General features: G+C 42.1%; 1 protein-coding gene across 1 annotated transcript in view; it reads right to left on the reverse strand.

Annotated features, from left to right (window-relative positions):
* Positions 1-19,039, reverse strand: part of rtn4rl1b (reticulon 4 receptor-like 1b) — a 189,666-nt gene that overhangs the window by 138,709 nt on the left and 31,918 nt on the right. The gene's annotated exons all lie outside the window — the stretch shown is intronic.

The raw sequence follows: 19,039 nt of genomic DNA on the forward strand, positions 1-19,039 counted from the left end.
AGGAGAGAATCACCGTCTCTCTCTCTCTCCCTGAAATGTCAGCCCTGTTATTTACCACTGCTTCAGCCACATATCAAATTCCTTACACTATATACAGTGAACCTTCTGATCCCAAGCATCACTGTTCATTACCATCAGCAATTACAGATATCTGAGATTATTACACTGGAATAGAGCTGGAGAAGACTTGCTCAGCATTGATTACAATGACAGTGAAATTGGAGAATTAATGGCTCTTGGTTATCACAGTCATTTATCAACATGATGGCTTGTGTCTGTGTATGCATCTGTGTGTCAGCATCATGGACTGTAGACAAAATGCTTTTATAAATGAATATGTATTTAAGTCCATTTCAAGTGGTGTTTTCTAACACATCTTTAAGTCTCAACAAAAAGACAATACCAATTTGTTTTCTATCCGGGAAAGGAGGACTGGGTTACACTGGACATTAGGAAACACTCCCTTATGTTTTAGCACTGCCTGGTCTAAATACATTGCGGGCCCTTTTATGTAAGACGAGACTCTCTCTGAGTCCGTTTCGAGAGGTTGAATTTAGTTAGTCTGCATGGATCCAGAGATGCCGATAAGATACAGGATCACATGGACAAATGGTCCTGCCCTGGATGGGATATGGTGAGTTATATGAGAGGAGATAGCACAGGTCATTTCGGCTAAAGAAATAAAAGCAGCCCTGTGGTTTGCATCCCTCTGTGTTTGACCTCTGAGCAGTAACACAGTATTCACTACAGATGGCCTGCACGCGCCTCGCTGCTCATTGCTCACCCAGGTACCATCGCTGTCACCTTGTTACCCCCGACTCACACACACCAGTCACAAAGCCAACTGACGGGGCTGAGAGCTGGCGTGTGCCCAACAGCCTTTGGCACACCTTAGTGCGGCCGGGGAAGCTCTTACACAACTCATTAAAAAAAAAGGTCTTGGTCAATACAATCATGAATGCCTCAGATGCAAATGTATGCTTTAATTGTGTACGACAAATATTGATAACACTTAAGTACCATGTGGAACACCTGGCTAGAAAGTCAAAGGTAAAAACTGGATTTTTGTAGGAACCTTTCGTGTTTTTCTTCTGCTGGTCACCAGCCCGTTGTACAATCTGCAATGTCTGCCCTTGATAATATAAGGCATGTCTGCCCCCCTACTTTAAAGCCTCTTGACTCTGTTTATTACAGTGCACTGTGCTTTGTCACAGGGGATAAATTCTTGCCTCACTATTGTATCTTAGTAGAAAAGGTGGGATGGTCCTCTTTACCCAACAAAAGGGAATTGTGATGTATATTATTTTCTAAACGGCTCTACCCAGAAATCTTGTCTTGTTACCCGCTGCTCTATGATTATGTCAAAGTTCATGATCGGAGAGCAGCAAACACAGTAATTATCATGTCATGTCAATGGACGTTTTAACTTAAGCTCGCGTGTTCAAACTGAGCTTGGAAAAACAGGTTTTACAATTTGCCTTACAAATGGAATATCAAGTTTAGGCGGCACGGTGGTGCAGTGTTTAGCAATATCGCTTCACAGCAAGAGGGTTCCTGGTTCGCACCCAGGGTAGGGGGCTCCCTGTTTGCATGTTCTCCCCGTGTCTGCATGGGTTTTCTCCAGTTTTCTCCCACAGTCCAAAGACATGCTGGTTAGGTTATTTGGTGACTCTGAATTGACTGAAGGCATGGATGTGAGCATAAAGGTCTCTATGTGTTAGCCCTTCAATAGTCTGGTGACCAGTCCAAGGTGTACCCTACCTCTCACCCAATGTCAGTTGGAATAGGCTCAAGCCCCCCCGCGGCTCCTAACAGGATAAGCGGTTACGTAAAATGAATGAATGATTTTCTTTCAGTTATGGGCCACATACAGCTCAATTTGATCTCAAGGGGGCCGCACCACTAAAACCACTGCATAAAACCCTATAAATAACAACACCTCCATATATTTCCCCTGTATTTGAGTGTAAAGAAGTACATTATAAGACCTTAATCCATTTACAAAAGAGATGATGAACAGGCTAAGCTGTGTTATGAAAAATAAGCTCAATTCAACAATATGTCTCAGTCAACTACTCACTGTCATTACATGTGCATTTTTCCAGACATTTCCAGTTCTGTGTAGTAATGCTGACATCACCACACCTAACTAAAGGATTGTTAGTTATCCCTTGCCTTTCAGCCCATTTACAAATCTCAAGTTTTGGTAAAGCCTTAGCAATACGGTTTCGACAATAGTGGTTTAAGATAGAAGTCTGATACAGATTCTTACCAACTGAAGCTGCTAAATGACAATATTTTGCACCAGGATAAATATTCAATGTTTTTTTTTTTTTGGAGAATTGTCACTGTTTAACTTGCTCCTGAAACCTCTTAGGCTTCAGAAGTTGATCAATATCAGGTGTGCAAAATCATCAGTGGTCCAGATTGGACCCTTAGGTGGGCCGATTCTGGTCCATAGACCCATAGGTCCATTTTTGTGCACAGATCTATATTGAACCATCTTGATCTTACTGAGATTACTTATTCAGATAAAGGACTGATTTGAAGCTGATGTACAGTACAGGCCAAAAGTTTGGACACACCTTCTCATTCAATGCGTTTTCTTTATTTTCATGACTATTTACATTGTAGATTCTCACTGAAGGCATCAAAACTATGAATGAACACATGTGGAGTTATGTACTTAACAAAAAAAGGTGAAATAACTGAAAACATGTTTTATATTCTAGTTTCTTCAAAATAGCCACCCTTTGCTCTGATTACTGCTTTGCACACTCTTGGCATTCTCTCCATGAGCTTCAAGAGGTAGTCACCTGAAATGGTTTCCACTTCACAGGTGTGCCTTATCAGGGTTAATTAGTGGAATTTCTTGCTTTATCAATGGGGTTGGGACCATCAGTTGTGTTGTGCACAAGTCAGGTTAATACACAGCCGACAGCCCTATTGGACAACTGTTAAAATTCATATTATGGCAAGAACCAATCAGCTAACTAAAGAAAAACGAGTGGCCATCATTACTTTAAGAAATGAAGGTCAGTCAGTCCGGAAAATTGCAAAAACTTTAAATGTGTCCCCAAGTGGAGTCGCAAAAACCATCAAGCGCTACAACGAAACTGGCACACATGAGGACCGACCCAGGAAAGGAAGACCAAGAGTCACCTCTGCTTCTGAGGATAAGTTCATCCGAGTCACCAGCCTCAGAAATGGCAAGTTAACAGCAGCTCAGATCAGAGACCAGATGAATGCCACACAGAGTTCTAGCAGCAGACCCATCTCTAGAACAACTGTTAAGAGGAGACTGCGCCAATCAGGCCTTCATGGTCAAATAGCTGCTAGGAAACCACTGCTAAGGAGAGGCAACAAGCAGAACAGATTTGTTTGGGCCAAGAAACACAAGGAATGGACATTAGACCAGTGGAAATCTGTGCTTTGGTTTGATGAGTCCAAATTTGAGATCTTTGGTTCCAACCGCCGTGTCTTTGTGAGACGCAGAAAAGGTGAACGGATGGATTCCACATGCCTGGTTCCCACTGTGAAGCATGGAGGAGGAGGTGTGATGGCGTGGGGGTGTTTTGCTGGTGACACTGTTGGGGATTTATTCAAAATTGAAGGCACACTGAACCAGCATGGCTACCACAGCATCCTGCAGCGACATGCCATCCCATCCGGTTTGCGTTTAGTTGGACGATCATTTATTTTTCAACAGGACAATGACCCCAAACACACCTCCAGGCTGTGTAAGGGCTATTTGACCAAGAAGGAGAGTGATGGAGTGCTGCGGCAGATGACCTGGCCTCCACAGTCACCGGACCTGAACCCAATCCAGATGGTTTGGGGTGAGCTGGACCGCAGAGTGAAGGCAAAGGGGCCAACAAGTACTAAACACCTCTGGGAACTCCTTCAAGACTGTTGGAAAACCATTTCAGGTGACTACCTCTTGAAGCTCATGGAGAGAATGCCAAGAGTGTGCAAAGCAGTAATCAGAGCAAAGGGTGGCTATTTTGAAGAAACTAGAATATAAAACATGTTTTCAGTTATTTCACCTTTTTTTGTTAAGTACATAACTCCACATATGTTCATTCATAGTTTTGATGCCTTCAGTGAGAATCTACAATGTAAATAGTCATGAAAATAAAGAAAACGCATTGAATGAGAAGGTGTGTCCAAACTTTTGGCCTGTACTGTATATTTAAAAATAGTTTTCTGACTAATTACTTATACTGTAATTTTGTATTTATATCACAAAATAGAGGCAGTAGGTTGACTCATACATAAAGAATGTGACATTTTGGATGAGATTATCAATCAGTCACATTGACTTAGACACAGTGGGGTCGCAAATATACCATTTCTATGAGTATAAATATGCATTAAAGTAGAAACACTACATTGTGTTTGTTTGTGTTGTAATAGTTTGCTAATGATTAGGAGTACAAATAAAAAGTCCCCTCACAGTCAGTCATCTACCCGCAGCGAAATTATCTGTTTTATCATTAATGCAGGAGGAAAAAAAAAAAAAACCTCTGCAAGCAAATTGTGTTTTATGACGACAAATGCTGTGTTTGCTCTTTTAAAGATCCAAACCGTTCTGTCACCCACTCACCTCCTCCTTGTCCATCACACCACCACTTCCTCCCTGTCTGTCAAATGCAGTAAAACACCCCCTCGAAAGATATATACACACAGTCAAACATATGGAGACCCTGTGCCCTGCAGCATTTTAATCTACAGATTCACAGCAGTGGAGAGAGACAAAGACAGAGACAGAGAGAGAGAGATACATAGCTTGAAGACGTTTTGCTCACAATAACAAGCATAGAGCACTGCTAACTGCAAGCAGCCTCCGGCACAGATAAACAAAAAAAATAAAATGCTACATACACATATGCAACGGGTCTGTGAACAAGTCCACTTGAATGCTGAGAAACCCAGTGAGCTTTAACATGCATGACGCACTGATACATGTGCATTATTTAATGCAGATGTAGGGCAGTGACTGACTAAGTGGATGTAGCAGCACTAGATTAGATCTGTGATATATACAATATGATATATTTCTCTCCATATGTTGGGGTTCACGAGGCTTTAATTAGTCTGTTTGCAGTAGGGCCGCCTCACAAAGCCAGACGAGATTTTTGTCTCTCCTGTCATGATGAGAACACATGGCAATTAGCCGAAACTATGATTGTGGATTGTAGAGAAATGTGGCACTGTCAATGCTTTGCCTACAGGCTTTTGATCCACATTTGAATCCCCACCCTATCACCTCAGCCCTGTCTCCTAGAAGTTACATTTCTATACAGCTAAATGGAAACAGCAAATATGCTTTGAGGGAAACGTAATGCTGAGCTAATGAAGTTTTCTATTAACATAATGAAAAGATGTTGCTAATATCTGATAAGTCGCAAAAGTGTTTATACTGGATGAATCAGTAAAATGTTCACTGATAACGTCTTTCAGTTGTTTCCAGACATGACAGGCCATCTTTAAAAACAGTATCCATCTGTAGTTACTACATTTTTTTTTTTTTTCAAATTTAACCATGATTGAGATCTTTAGATAACCTTAACCAAAGTGCTTTTGTTGCATAACCTAAGACATGAGTCTGTACTGTACATGAACCTAAAGTTCTGTACTTTGTCTGCCTGCCATCCTCCCCAGCCACATCTCTCTGAAGCCTACATGGTTCATGAATGTAGTGTTTCATTCCCTGAGAGAAACGTCTCTGAACATAATCCAGGCAGTGATTACATGCATAAGGTGTTGAATTGTTGAATAAAGTGAACAATCAGTTATTGTCTTTAAACTGGTTTCCTGTTTCCTTGTTTTAACACCCTTCCAAGACAAAACCCACCACAGTTCAGCTGGTTCAGGCAGACTAGGATTGACTTTGAGATGTAAGGCTGTGTCTAATTAGAGTGGTGCATCACCTTCAACAACTGTCTATGTCAACAAAGCCAAGGACCTAATGCGGTGTTGTTTTAGTGCAAACAAAAACAATGAAAACAACAATATAACAATGATAAAATTCTTTTACTGTCAGTCAAATCATCCTCAAGCGGGATTCTGTGTTGCCTCCCGCCCACATCCTGTGTTTGCTTCAAAACATTTCCTCTTTTGATGTACTCTCCCATCAGCGAAGTCGGCAATGGAGTGACGGAGACAGGAAGAGAGACTCTGACATCAACGCTTGCAATCTGGTGCCTCTTCACGGCTTGTAAATACACTTAGATGCACATGTACGAGTGTGCGCTAAGGGGACGGGAGCGATGGTGCGAATATGTTTTTAGGTAATCGATAGTGTCCTCGTTGACATTCAGGTGCGCAGGATGCGTGTGGTGAGTTAGCTCACATGTGAGGGGAGATACATGTGTGTCTGCACCGTGTGTGAGCTTTTAGATGTTTGGCTTAGTGTGTGTGCGTGCGTGTGCGGTGTGTTAATGTCAGCGCAGAGTGCAGTGGGTGAGGCTCATTGTCTTTGAAGACGTCAGAAAGAGATGAAAGGGCTTTCTCTCACTGATGCCCGCCCCTCCCTGTTACCCCTCTCTACCTTTCTCTCCCTCCATAATCCGATGACGTGCCTAGCTCTCTCCCCTTTCCCTCCTCTATCCACACACACTGTTGTATTGACATGCATAGGCCATACCACTTTCTTCTTTAAAGGAAAATGGATTTTGCGGAAGTGAGTCCTGAAGCACTTTTGCCATGCTGAATGTCCCACAGGGTTTGCGAATGGATAGATCTTTCCTAAGAGCAGGTATAAAGAGAAGAAACCCCCTCTCTCACACACACACACACACACAGTTAATCTTTTAGCTCTCAATTCAGCTCCCTGCACTTCATGAGCATCCCAACAACTTCTGAGCTTGACTTTCAAAAGAGATGTTTACGTCTTTCTTTCCCTATATGCAAACCAAGGTAAAGATGAGAAAATAGATAAATATGTGACACTATGTGACATATGCCTTTTATGTGGAACTTTGGGCAGACTTGTGCAGTTGCTTAACAAAGCTTTTAACACACAATGGTCCCTGAATGGGTAACAGTTTACATTAAGTTGTACCAATGTGGTGGTGGTGTAATGGTGTGGGGGATATTTTCTTGGCATACTTTGGGCCCCTTAGTACCAACTGAGCATGGTTTAAACACCACAGCCTACTTGAGAATTGTTGCAGACCGTGTCCATCCCTTTATGGCCACAGTGTACCCATCTTCTGATGGCTACTTCCAGCAGGATAACGCACCATGTCAAAAAGCTCAAAACATCTCAAACTGGTTTCTTGAACATGACAATGAGTTCCTTGTACTCCAGTGGCCTCCACAGTCACCAGATCTCAATCCAGTAGAGCACCTTTGGGATGTGGTGGAAATGGAGATATGCATCATGGATGTGCAGCCGACAAATCTGCAGCAACTGTGTGATGCTATCATGTCAATATGGACCAAAATCTCTGAGGAATGTTTCCAGCACCTTGTTGAATCTATGCCACAAAGAATTAAGGCAGTTCTGAAGACAAAAGCTGGTACTAGCAAGGTGTACCTAATAAAGTGGCCAGTGAGTGTATATATACAGTACAGGCCAAAAGTTTGGACACACCTTCTCATTCAATGCGTTTTCTTTATTTTCATGACTATTTACATTGTAGATTCTCACTGAAGGCATCAAAACTATGAATGAACACATGTGGAGTTATGTACTTAACAAAAAAAGGTGAAATAACTGAAAACATGTTTTATATTCTAGTTTCTTCAAAATAGCCACCCTTTGCTCTGATTACTGCTTTGCACACTCTTGGCATTCTCTCCATGAGCTTCAAGAGGTAGTCACCTGAAATGGTTTCCACTTCACAGGTGTGCCTTATCAGGCTTAATTAGTGGAATTTCTTGCTTTATCAATGGGGTTGGGACCATCAGTTGTGTTGTGCACAAGTCAGGTTAATACACAGCCGACAGCCCTATTGGACAACTGTTAAAATTCATATTATGGCAAGAACCAATCAGCTAACTAAAGAAAAACGAGTGGCCATCATTACTTTAAGAAATGAAGGTCAGTCAGTCCGGAAAATTGTAAAAACTTTAAATGTGTCCCCAAGTGGAGTCACAAAAACCATCAAGCGCTACGACGAAACTGGCACACATGAGGACCGACCCAGGAAAGGAAGACTAAGAGTCACCTCTGCTTCTGAGGATAAGTTCATCCGAGTCACCAGCCTCAGAAATCGCAAGTTAACAGCAGCTCAGATCAGAGACCAGATGAATGCCACACAGAGTTCTAGCAGCAGACCCATCTCTAGAACAACTGTTAAGAGGAGACTGTGCCAATCAGGCCTTCATGGTCAAATAGCTGCTAGGAAACCACTGCTAAGGAGAGGCAACAAGCAGAACAGATTTGTTTGGGCCAAGAAACACAAGGAATGGACATTAGACCAGTGGAAATCTGTGCTTTGGTCTGATGAGTCCAAATTTGAGATCTTTGGTTCCAACCACCGTGTCTTTGTGAGACGCAGAAAAGGTGAACGGATGGATTCCACATGCCTGGTTCCCACTGTGAAGCATGGAGGAGGAGGTGTGATGGTGTGGGGGTGTTTTGCTGGTGACACTGTTGGGGATTTATTCAAAATTGAAGGCACACTGAACCAGCATGGCTACTACAGCATCCTGCAGCGACATGCCATCCCATCCGGTTTGCGTTTAGTTGGACGATCATTTATTTTTCAACAGGACAATGACCCCAAACACACCTCCAGGCTGTGTAAGGGCTATTTGACCAAGAAGGAGAGTGATGGAGTGCTGCGGCAGATGACCTGGCCTCCACAGTCACCGGACCTGAACCCAATCGAGATGGTTTGGGGTGAGCTGGACCGCAGAGTGAAGGCAAAGGGGCCAACAAGTGCTAAACACCTCTGGGAACTCCTTCAAGACTGTTGGAAAACCATTTCAGGTGACTACCTCTTGAAGCTCATGGAGAGAATGCCAAGAGTGTGCAAAACAGTAATCAGAGCAAAGGGTGGCTATTTTGAAGAAACTAGAATATAAAACATGTTTTTAGTTATTTCACCTTTTTTTGTTAAGTACATAACTCCACATGTGTTCATTCATAGTTTTGATGCCTTCAGTGAGAATCTACAATGTAAATAGTCATGAAAATAAAGAAAACGCATTGAATGAGAAGGTGTGTCCAAACTTTTGGCCTGTACTGTATATATATATATATATATGTACACATGGATTGCTCAGTAGTCTGCAACCTAGGCATGCAGATTACAATACTATCCAAGTTTGTGAAGGATAATCTACACGTCATTGCTCTTGACCTGTGGGATCAGCACTGTTAGGCAGTCAGCAGTACAGCATCTGATTCGTAGGCCTCAGCTAACAGCTAACAACAACAACAGCACGGATAAATGGATAAATAGTCACAGAGGACATTCATTGCTGTCGTATACAACATTGACAACCTCATTAGTAAAGTTCATTAACACAAAATTAACATGAAGATGCATCCAAGCAAGTTGCTTATGCTGCCATGTTACGACTCCAATGCATACACAAGAACAAAAGGACAGGGGTCTTGAGGAAAATAACCGTAAGAACTGGAGATCATGGTGAGTTTTGAGATCAGTAAGGGCTGAGCTATCAAGCCTTCTGAACCCTTTAAGCTTTGAAACATTTTGCAAAATATGGTGTCAGTCTCTCCTTGACACCTTGTTACAGGACATGCACATTCAACAGCTCGTGCTGCTCTCCCAACAAGACTTCTCTTCAACGCATTACCAGTCATCATGTGTACATTTACATTAATAAAGAAAAGATATTCATTTAAATGCATTTAAATTGTTACAGAAATGTTACTGACCAATGATCTGTTGTCCTTTGAGGGGCAATTAGAAAATGTCCCAATTACCTCTGCTGCCTTGTGCTGCATTCATGTGGTGTCGATGTCTATTTCCTTTGTTCTTCATTATCAACATGTTGTTCAAATGCTCTGCGCAATTAAATACAAAACATCATCTTTTTGTGTCCATGTTGTTTCCACATTACAACTTAAAGCTCGCGAACATACCGAAGTCGGGAGATCAGCTATCGGAGGAGCATTTGAATACACCATTGGCCTTAGCTGGCTGCCGTCTCGACTCAAGTCTGGTTTAATTGGACCTCGCTTGTTCATTCAGTGCCTTTGCTACACTACGTTCCAACACATCACAGATTCATGAACACTGGGATGTTGGACAGGCTGACCCGGTACATACCGGACACTAAAAAGAGTAATTTAAAGATATTTGTTCATTTAACCGTCATCTGCACAGAGATACCCAACACCCATGGCTGATGTGTGCGTTGATGGCTAGCTACAGCTAATATGTGTACAGTCAGTACATTGGCTGTTTGGGGTGAATAAACACAGACAGTGCAGCAGTCAGATTTGCATGAAAACAGGATGAGAGAATTTGCTTTTGCTCTCCGTCTGAACAAACCTTTAGACATGCACAGCTCACAGCTACTGAACTGCTTAATATGCTGCTCCCCAGCATTTAGGTCAATGCACTGAGGTCTGCCAACAACTCCTCTCTACCTGCTTTTCCACTACAGATGAGACAGTCTCAGCCGTTCAATTACTCTGTCAGTAAAGAGGCAATGGCGCAGGGGTGAGGGAGTAAAGGGCTGAGGATGGGCCCTCCTCTTCAATCTCTGCCCGACTTCAAGCCGGTTGTCCTATATTCAGCAGCAGAAGCAGCGTGAATGTCAGAGAGAAGAGGAGATTAGCACAGTGTCAAACCTGACGGAGGTTAACACAGGAGCAGGCCAACCATTTGTAAACCAAAGGAGATTAATTACTATCGGACTTTGCATGTGTTTTCTTGAGCAGTGACTTTTTTGTTCGCTTTGCTTGTTTTTTTTTTGTTGTGTTTGTACTTGTTTCATGGCTTGAAAATCCATCTTTAATAGGGATCATCTCTGGCTCTCCTTGCTCTATCTTCCTCTCTGCTCTGCTCCTTCACTCCTTGAGTCAGTATCCGCTCCATCAGTTCCTTCTCTTTTTTTTTCAAATTAGAAAGGGCAGGCCATTTTATTTTAGTATTTCATTAGTTTTTTCAGATACACAGAGAAGACAGATTGGAAGCTCGAGCCAAAACACACCCACTGTTACACACTCCGCATAGTAAACCCATTCTTTAATGTAGACTCTGCCTTACCGGGCAACATTTCCTGTCACAATCTGTTTTGCTTTTATTCAGTAGTATTTACCTGCACAGCAACACCAAAGTAATCACAATGTAGCTCAGGTGAGGTCAGTGATCAATTTCACCTAGCAAAGGATTAATTCCCCAGGTGCACACAGTCTGTCCTCTCAGAGCTCATTTTCCAGCACACATTGTCATGTTTAGAAGTTTTGGGGGTTTATTCTCCTCCTAACTCGCTCTGCATTTTTAACTGATAATCAGCGGAAGACAGCTGAACAGCCAGCATTGCAAGACAATTTAGCATGCAGGGCTAAAAGTATTCAGTGATTTGCATAAGAATATCGAGCATCTCCTCCATCCTTAATCTCTCCCATTTCATCTCTCACCTAACTAGCACACGCGTTCCGAAGCTGTTAAAGTTATTCACAACAATTCAACATCGGAGGTTAGTGAGAGCATTGAAGGGTTGAAGGCCGCGGCAGATTTTTTTTTTTTAACAGACAAATTTAGCAAATCCCTGCTGCTCTCTAATAAAGGGCAGTCAAGTTTTTCAATACTGCTTCACATGTCAGGTTTAGGAGCATGTTGGAGTTTGATTTTTACGTGGGAGGAAGTGTAAAAAAAATCATTTTGACAGGATCTAGAGAACATGCATGTGAGGGGTAGTTTGGGTCTGGGGAAAGGGAGGCACTAGATTTGAAAGAAATTTGGTGAAATGTGGGAACGTATGACAACAATCCTAGCCATTTTTTTCAGATGAATTCGAGACAAGGGGCAGAGCATGTAGCCTGGTAGTAATTTGGTCATAAACAACAACCATTTCTTGAGTTTGTCTGATGACTTCGGCTTCAGCCCTTAATGACAGGAGAACCAGAATCTCGTCATCTTTCCGGTTGAACATTTTTGTTGCCATCTTTGTGTAAATGTTGCTTTCTTCCGGTTAGCACAATAGAAACATCATCAATATGCCCACTCACTCGCTGTGCATTCTGTGGACATATACTTCCTCCTTTCACCCATGGGCTTAATTGGACATTTCATGGAGTTTTTTACTAGGGAGCTTGCAGGATAAAGTCCATTTATTGTCCAATCCAACTGAATTGGACAATGGCCTTCTCAAATACAACTCCTCTAGGTGATGTCTAGATAATTTCAGGTTTGCAGTACATGTGTGAAATTACCACTTAATGAAAAGAATTTATGAGTTTTTCGAAGCTATATATGAAAACTTCACAATTCCAAAGCTGCAAACAATGAAACTTTATGTTTTCAATCTGAAGGACAACCAAGCTTGAGACACAAAGACTGAGAAAACACAGGTTGTAGGAGGCCATGAGAGTCTGACCCCACTTTGAAGCTCCAATTCCTAACCTGATTTGTTGTGTAGGCAGCCATGCCAGCAGGACATCGCTGGGTGTTTCACATCATGCTCAATTATGTGATGGCTTAAATTGGGCTTAAACACACAATCTCTCCAGGTGCTGTAGTGGCCTGGGTTTTGTGAAAATATTTGCATTTCTTTACTGTGAGAAATAGTCTTTATAGTCTCTACATACCGAATTTTTCTTTTTAAATGTTTGCATATGAAATAAGCCCATCTTTCGCTGCAGAAGGGCTTCTGTGTAGATCCAAAGGGCCAAAGCCCTTCAAGGTCATTTAAAAGAGCTGAAGCAAGACAGCGAATGAGAGAAACACTTTGTGCAGCAGGAATATATTATCTCTTCTGCTGCCACTATTTAAGAGCAAATAACCAATTCCAACCTGCCGACATGAGCTGCAGCTATTATCAAGGGAAATCAAAAGCCGGGGTGAATAACAGCTCACAATAACCTGAAGGTGCAATGCATGTTTCTAACACTGCACCTGTAGGAGAGCAAAGATCTCGGCAGTAAAGCAATTTGTATCCCGTCACATGCTGATGTTCTCTGTCTTGTTTTATTCAGCGCAGGATCTCTTCAACTGATCCGACCGTGACACAGCTGAGTCACGTCTCACTGTTGAGGGATAAAGGGTGGAAGATGGAGGAAGCCATCCATCCAAAGGCTTGCATTCGGGGGACAACTTTGCGACAAAAGGCTCAACAAGGTAGAAGAGGCTCAGGGAGGTGTAATAAGGTGAGCACTGTCCCTGTGGTGACCCAGTCTGATGAGAACAACAACAGCGCTAACTGGCCACAGATGCGCCCACACAGAGCCAGTGTTTTCTAACAGAGCAAATGAGAAAACAACCTCTTCCACCGCCCTCTTTCTCTTGTATACCCACAGGTGGCTCTGCAGGTTATCCTGCTATGATCCATCCTGCATTCAGCCGGTAATTGGTTAAGCAACTGTGGCAGCTAAAGTAGGCATCCTATCACGTCTACAATCATCACTTCAATCCACACATCCATTGTGATTTTCTGGCATTAACATTTCCTAGGAGCCAACCAACATCAGCCTCATTTTCACAGAAAATTCTCATTTCAATTAAGTGTGTCAAAGTGGTTTAATCTAGAATCAGATATGGCTGCGTTTGGGGGCTGCATGTGGTAATAATTAAGGCTCAGTGGGAGCTGTGGCGCTGGAGGGAAGCAGGGTCTCTAAGGTCACACTACAATCACTGCCTTCACATGTGGCCTTCCCGCCTTCCTCTGCACCACAGTGAAATCTGAGCTTCCAGCCAGGTGACTTTATTATCAGCAGCCTAATTGGAAGAACATGCTTTTCATTGGCTGGGTAATGACTGTGAATGGTTTTATAGCTTGTCAAACAACAGGCTATTTTCAATTACCTGCAGACCCAAGTGTTCGAATGCCATGAAATTGAGCAATGGAGGAGTTTAGAAATAAGCCTGCTGATGTGCTTAAATCTGTTCATTTGGAAAATGGACCTCCAGCACTGATGGTTGTATAATCACAACTGAAAATGTAAAAGCCTGACAATGGAATATGACAGCAACAGGTACATTTCCATTCACACAGTTCTGTGAAGTTTGTTTTTTTTAAACCAAGTACTTAAAAAGAGCTTGCAGAAATATGCTAAAAATGTGTAAAACATGTTGTGGTGGGAAAATCAGCATATTGACAAACAGAAGATGAGGTCAAGGCTGATAGAAACAGATTTTACAATTACACCTTGATGTTTTTATACCCGCTACTGCTTTTTCTATTGTAAACAAAGCAGTTAAAAATAGAGTTGTCTGGATTAATTATGTAATCTTGTCACATCCCATTGGATATATTTGCATATAAGATAGTTGATGGGAGCACACTAATTCGCCCATTATTTAGTAAAATGCTTCAATTTCCTTGTGATATATTTTAATAAAAACATCACTTGTCTTTCAGCTCGAGGGGTATGTGAGGGACATCTGCACCTCCCCCTTACCCAAATAAAAGCATGAAAGTAGCAGAGGGATTTTGTTTTGATAAAATTAAAGACATTTACACCATAGGTTAAGACAGGACAGAAAAGGCACAAATTGGTGCATAAGAATTCAGCAGGATGCAGAAAATTAAGTGTTCAATGCTTAAAATGTTCTGGCCGAAGACTCCCAAACCTCTGATTCATATGTGTGCCCCTGTCAATATTGAAACAAGGCCTCTGCTCTTGGTTACTACCACTGCGAATGGCATAGTGCCGTTCTTCATAGGGTTTAAAACATGATAGTGGAGTTTCAGGATGGCACGGAGACACTAGCTGGTCTGCCTTGACCTACCTCAACTCCCACTTGAATTCAGTATTTTTGCTTTCTTGCCTGCCAGCATGCCTCAGCAAATAGATTTCGAGTCCTCTCTCTCAGTCTCACTCTTTATCTCTGAGTGCTATTTTCCTATATGACACTGTTTAGCATCACTCTGTCTACGTCCTCTTTACAATGTTGTCGTTTCAGCTTCCCCTTCTTCCGCACTGCTCAGCTATTGCTACTTGCCTCCTCGTTCCAGCTCTCTGCCCTTTATCTCCATCCTCACTTCATCAACCTCTCCCTCATTTCTCTCTTTGCTCTGCTCCCTCCATCTCCATCACTTCCACCCTTAAATGCTGTCACTCTGTCTTTCCCCCCAGTTTACATCCTCCAGAGGCTGAATTCTTTATTAATAGCATAGCAATGTAAGGAGAAGGGGAAAAGACAGGAAGAAAAAAGAAAAGAAAAAGAAAAGAAATGCACCACATGACTCCATTTGTAAGGAATCGACATGCATGCCTGTTGCAGAGCAGGCAGCCAACCACAGTCTGCACACCACAGATCCTACTATTACAAAGATCTGAGCCTCATCCCACACCCTCAACCCCTAAAGGCAGTCTGTACCATAGCACTCCTGTTTTTTAACGAACCTGTGTGGGTTTAACAATGTGCACAATGGGGTTTAAAATCCAGGCATTCCCTCTGGACATTGTGATTCACTGACGGCAACAGCTCGCATTGCTTTTACTTAAAATTCAAGCTACAAGCTTAGATTTGTCTTCTTCGGTTATATAATACTCCTAAAGAACATTAAGAGAAAATAAATGTGAAGCATCCCAACATGATAATCCTTCAAGAGTAAGGCAGGCATCATCTATCTATCTATCTATCTATCTATCTATCTATCTATCTACCTGTGTATGCATCTCTCTCACTCTCTTATATATATATAAATATATATTTGTGTTTGTTTCTAGTGTGGGGAATATTTACTTCATTAGGCCTTTATCTCACAAAGACAGACACAGTACTGTTATCCCGAGCGAGTGTATGCTTACAATGGAGAAGCCATTTGGAGAGTACAGAGCACTGGAGTGAGTACGGTCCTGAAAGAGCAGACGAGGGAGACTGTGTCTTGAGGTCAACTCAGCTAGGGAGTAGACTCGTTCAATCACTTGGACACAGATCAAGAACGGTGAGAGCCTACATTTCTTGCCCTGAAATGAATTGGTTTCCTTTTCCACCCCCCCCCCCCCCCCCCCCCAAAAAAAGGCAACGCAAATAAGTGGCTGCCAAGGAACGTGAGTTTGAGACAAGGGAGAGGACAAGGGGTTCATTTTTCTCCCACTTAGTGTCATGAGCGATACGTGGCTAGAAGAGAACAATGACAAATCTGGAAATAAGAGTATCACTGAAAAAGAAATAGGAAGAACTGGGGAATAAAGGGCCATCTAGAGAAGATTGTAATCACACTATTGCAGAGCTTGAAGCATTACTGAATGCTGGATCCATCATGATTAGACAGCAGGAAAATGATCTCTTTCAAAGTCTATGATTGCGATACACAGAAAGTTTGTGTTTGTGTGTGCGTCTGTGTGAGTGTCTTGACTCAGATGTGTGTTAACTTGTACTTGTCTTGGCCAAAGCGCTGGCTTCATGACAGCAATTTAAACTCTCATGCCATTAATCAAGTGTTATTAATGATTTGCACGACTGCTGCAGTATCCATCTGTTGCCTTTTGTTCTGTTTGGTTAGTGACTGTCACATCTGTCACAAGTCTTTATTGTGTGTTATTGTTGCTTTTATCCAGATAAACAACAAAGATCATCACAGGAAAAAAAGGATTCCCAACTGACCTGTTTTAAATTCACAAGTAGGGCTTGAAGGACAAAAAGAGTGCTTTGCATTTGGCCAATTAACCACAAACATGTACTTTTCACATTACTGCCAGCCATTTTACAAAACAAGTTTTTAAAATGATTTCTTTCCATCCCCCATGTTAGTTTCCATTTAAAATCAGCGATACATTATGGTAGATACTATATGTATGATTGTTATGTGTCCCAGAAACGTGCTTTGGTGGTACATGCTTTAAAAAAAGATAGCAATAATTAAAGATAATGACAGAAATGAGGCATTTCTTTAAGTACATGCTGTCGAGGGGCTGTGTTCAGATGAGCTCCTGGGTCAGCATAGTACAAGGAGTTTTTCAGGCTGTAACATTTCAAAAGGATGGAGAGAAAAGAGACGACACGTTAAGATTGTGGGCTCTGGGTCAAATTGAGCAATGACGGTGAGCTTTTATGTGTACTCCACGTGATTACCTGGGATTGCAGGGAAATAGCTGTGCAAAGGCCGTGCCATGACAAACCCTTTTAGCGGTCTGAGCCTGTGTATCATATCACCTGATGTGCTTGTGCTTTCATGTTTTTCTTTTACTCATCACCATTTACTTCAGGAGTCGGGTGTTAACTATTTCGGTAAGACAGTTTTGTATGCCTCTGCACTGGCGATAGCCGTGGCTGGAGGCATGTCCATCTGTCCATACGTATGCACCCCTGTACAAATGTATGGACAGATGTCAGCCCCATTCTCGTGAACATAATATCTCAAGAACTGCTTGAGAGAATTTACTCAAATTTGGCCAAACATCCACTTGGACTCAACGATGAACTCATTTGATTTTGGTGGTCATAAGTCAAAGGTCAAGGTTACTGTGACCTTGTCTGCCTCATTCCTGTTAACATAATATCTCAAAATCACCTTGAGGGAATTTCTGAAAATTTGCAACAAATTTTCACTTGGATTTAGAGATGAACTGATTAGATTTGGTGGTCAAAGGTCAAGGGCACTATGACCTTGCATTCATCTCATACTCATAAACACAATATCTCAAGAAAGCCTTGAGGGAGTTTCCTCAAATGTGGCACAAATGTCCACTTGAACTCAAGAATTTATTGGTAAAAGGTCAAGGTCACCGACCTCACAAAAAATGTTTTTGGCCATAACTCTAAAATGATGAAGTGATGACATTTTATATCTAAAATTTCAAAGATCAACCTCACTGTGACATCATAATGTTCTGCAAAAATACTTTTCTGGCCATTACTCAATGTCATATCTCATGAATAGAAGCAGAGACATTTGGACACCGAATTGGTGATTCTAATCTTTGGTGACTGTCTTGAAATTGTGCTGATTTTATTGATCTTCTGTGCTGCTGTGGGGAAGGGTGTGAGCAAAGCATCCATGTTTTCACAGACATGATGTTCATTTTTTCCCCGTCTCATACACTTACATGTTTGCTGCAGGTTTAGGTTTATTTTGTTGTTGCTGCACTGCTGCCATTTCCCATTAATGTCAGTCATGATTGCTTTTCTTTCCTCTCGACAATCTGTGCCCTGACATCCCACCACTCATAACGGCTCACAACCTCACCCTGTTTATACTTCAAAACCTATTAGTCAGCCAAGAGTCACAAGAGGCCATGCTTTCCCCACAGTAGATTGAATCTGCTATCACAGGTTTATTTCACTTCTGTGCAACATTGTCCAGTCTTATGCCTCAACAACTCACACAGGCACACCACTTAGATGCACAGACTAACACATAATCACAGACACACAAACACACAGAGTCCAGAAGGGGGAAAGGATATGGAGCTATAATGTATCACCCCCGCTGGCATGGCCTTTTCACACAAGCTGTTGTGGGTCTCTTATCGCCCACACTTCTTTCTTGTGCATTGGCAATATTTCTACACTGAATGGCTTGGATGTAACCATACATCAGCAGAAACTTTATGGTCTCTGTAGGGGCGTCCAAGAGGACAGGGAGGTAAACAAGTTCGGGGCTTGCTTGGTCGTCTCTCTCTTTGTTTTTGTGCTGTCATGTTGCAAAGGAGAGGGTGAGTCAAGATGGGAGGAGAGGATGCACAGAAAAGAAAGGAAGGGCGAGAGGCAGTGTTTGATGTGTATTAGTGCACAAGCATGCCTGATTAAACAAGAGAACAACAGCACTTTGTGGCTTTGTGTTTCAGCTCCTCCTCATTACTTTCTAATTCAATATCAATAACAAATTGTACTGTCGTGCAGTCCGCAGTGCAGGGGTAGCAAGTAACTAATTATAAATATTTATTGAGTCCCAGAATAAAACTACCTTTAGGAAGGCAGTAGCTATAGAGTAGCTG

Source organism: Epinephelus lanceolatus, chromosome 4, assembly GCF_041903045.1.
Source record: "Epinephelus lanceolatus isolate andai-2023 chromosome 4, ASM4190304v1, whole genome shotgun sequence".
In the NCBI taxonomy this organism is placed as follows: Eukaryota; Metazoa; Chordata; class Actinopteri; order Perciformes; family Serranidae; genus Epinephelus; species Epinephelus lanceolatus.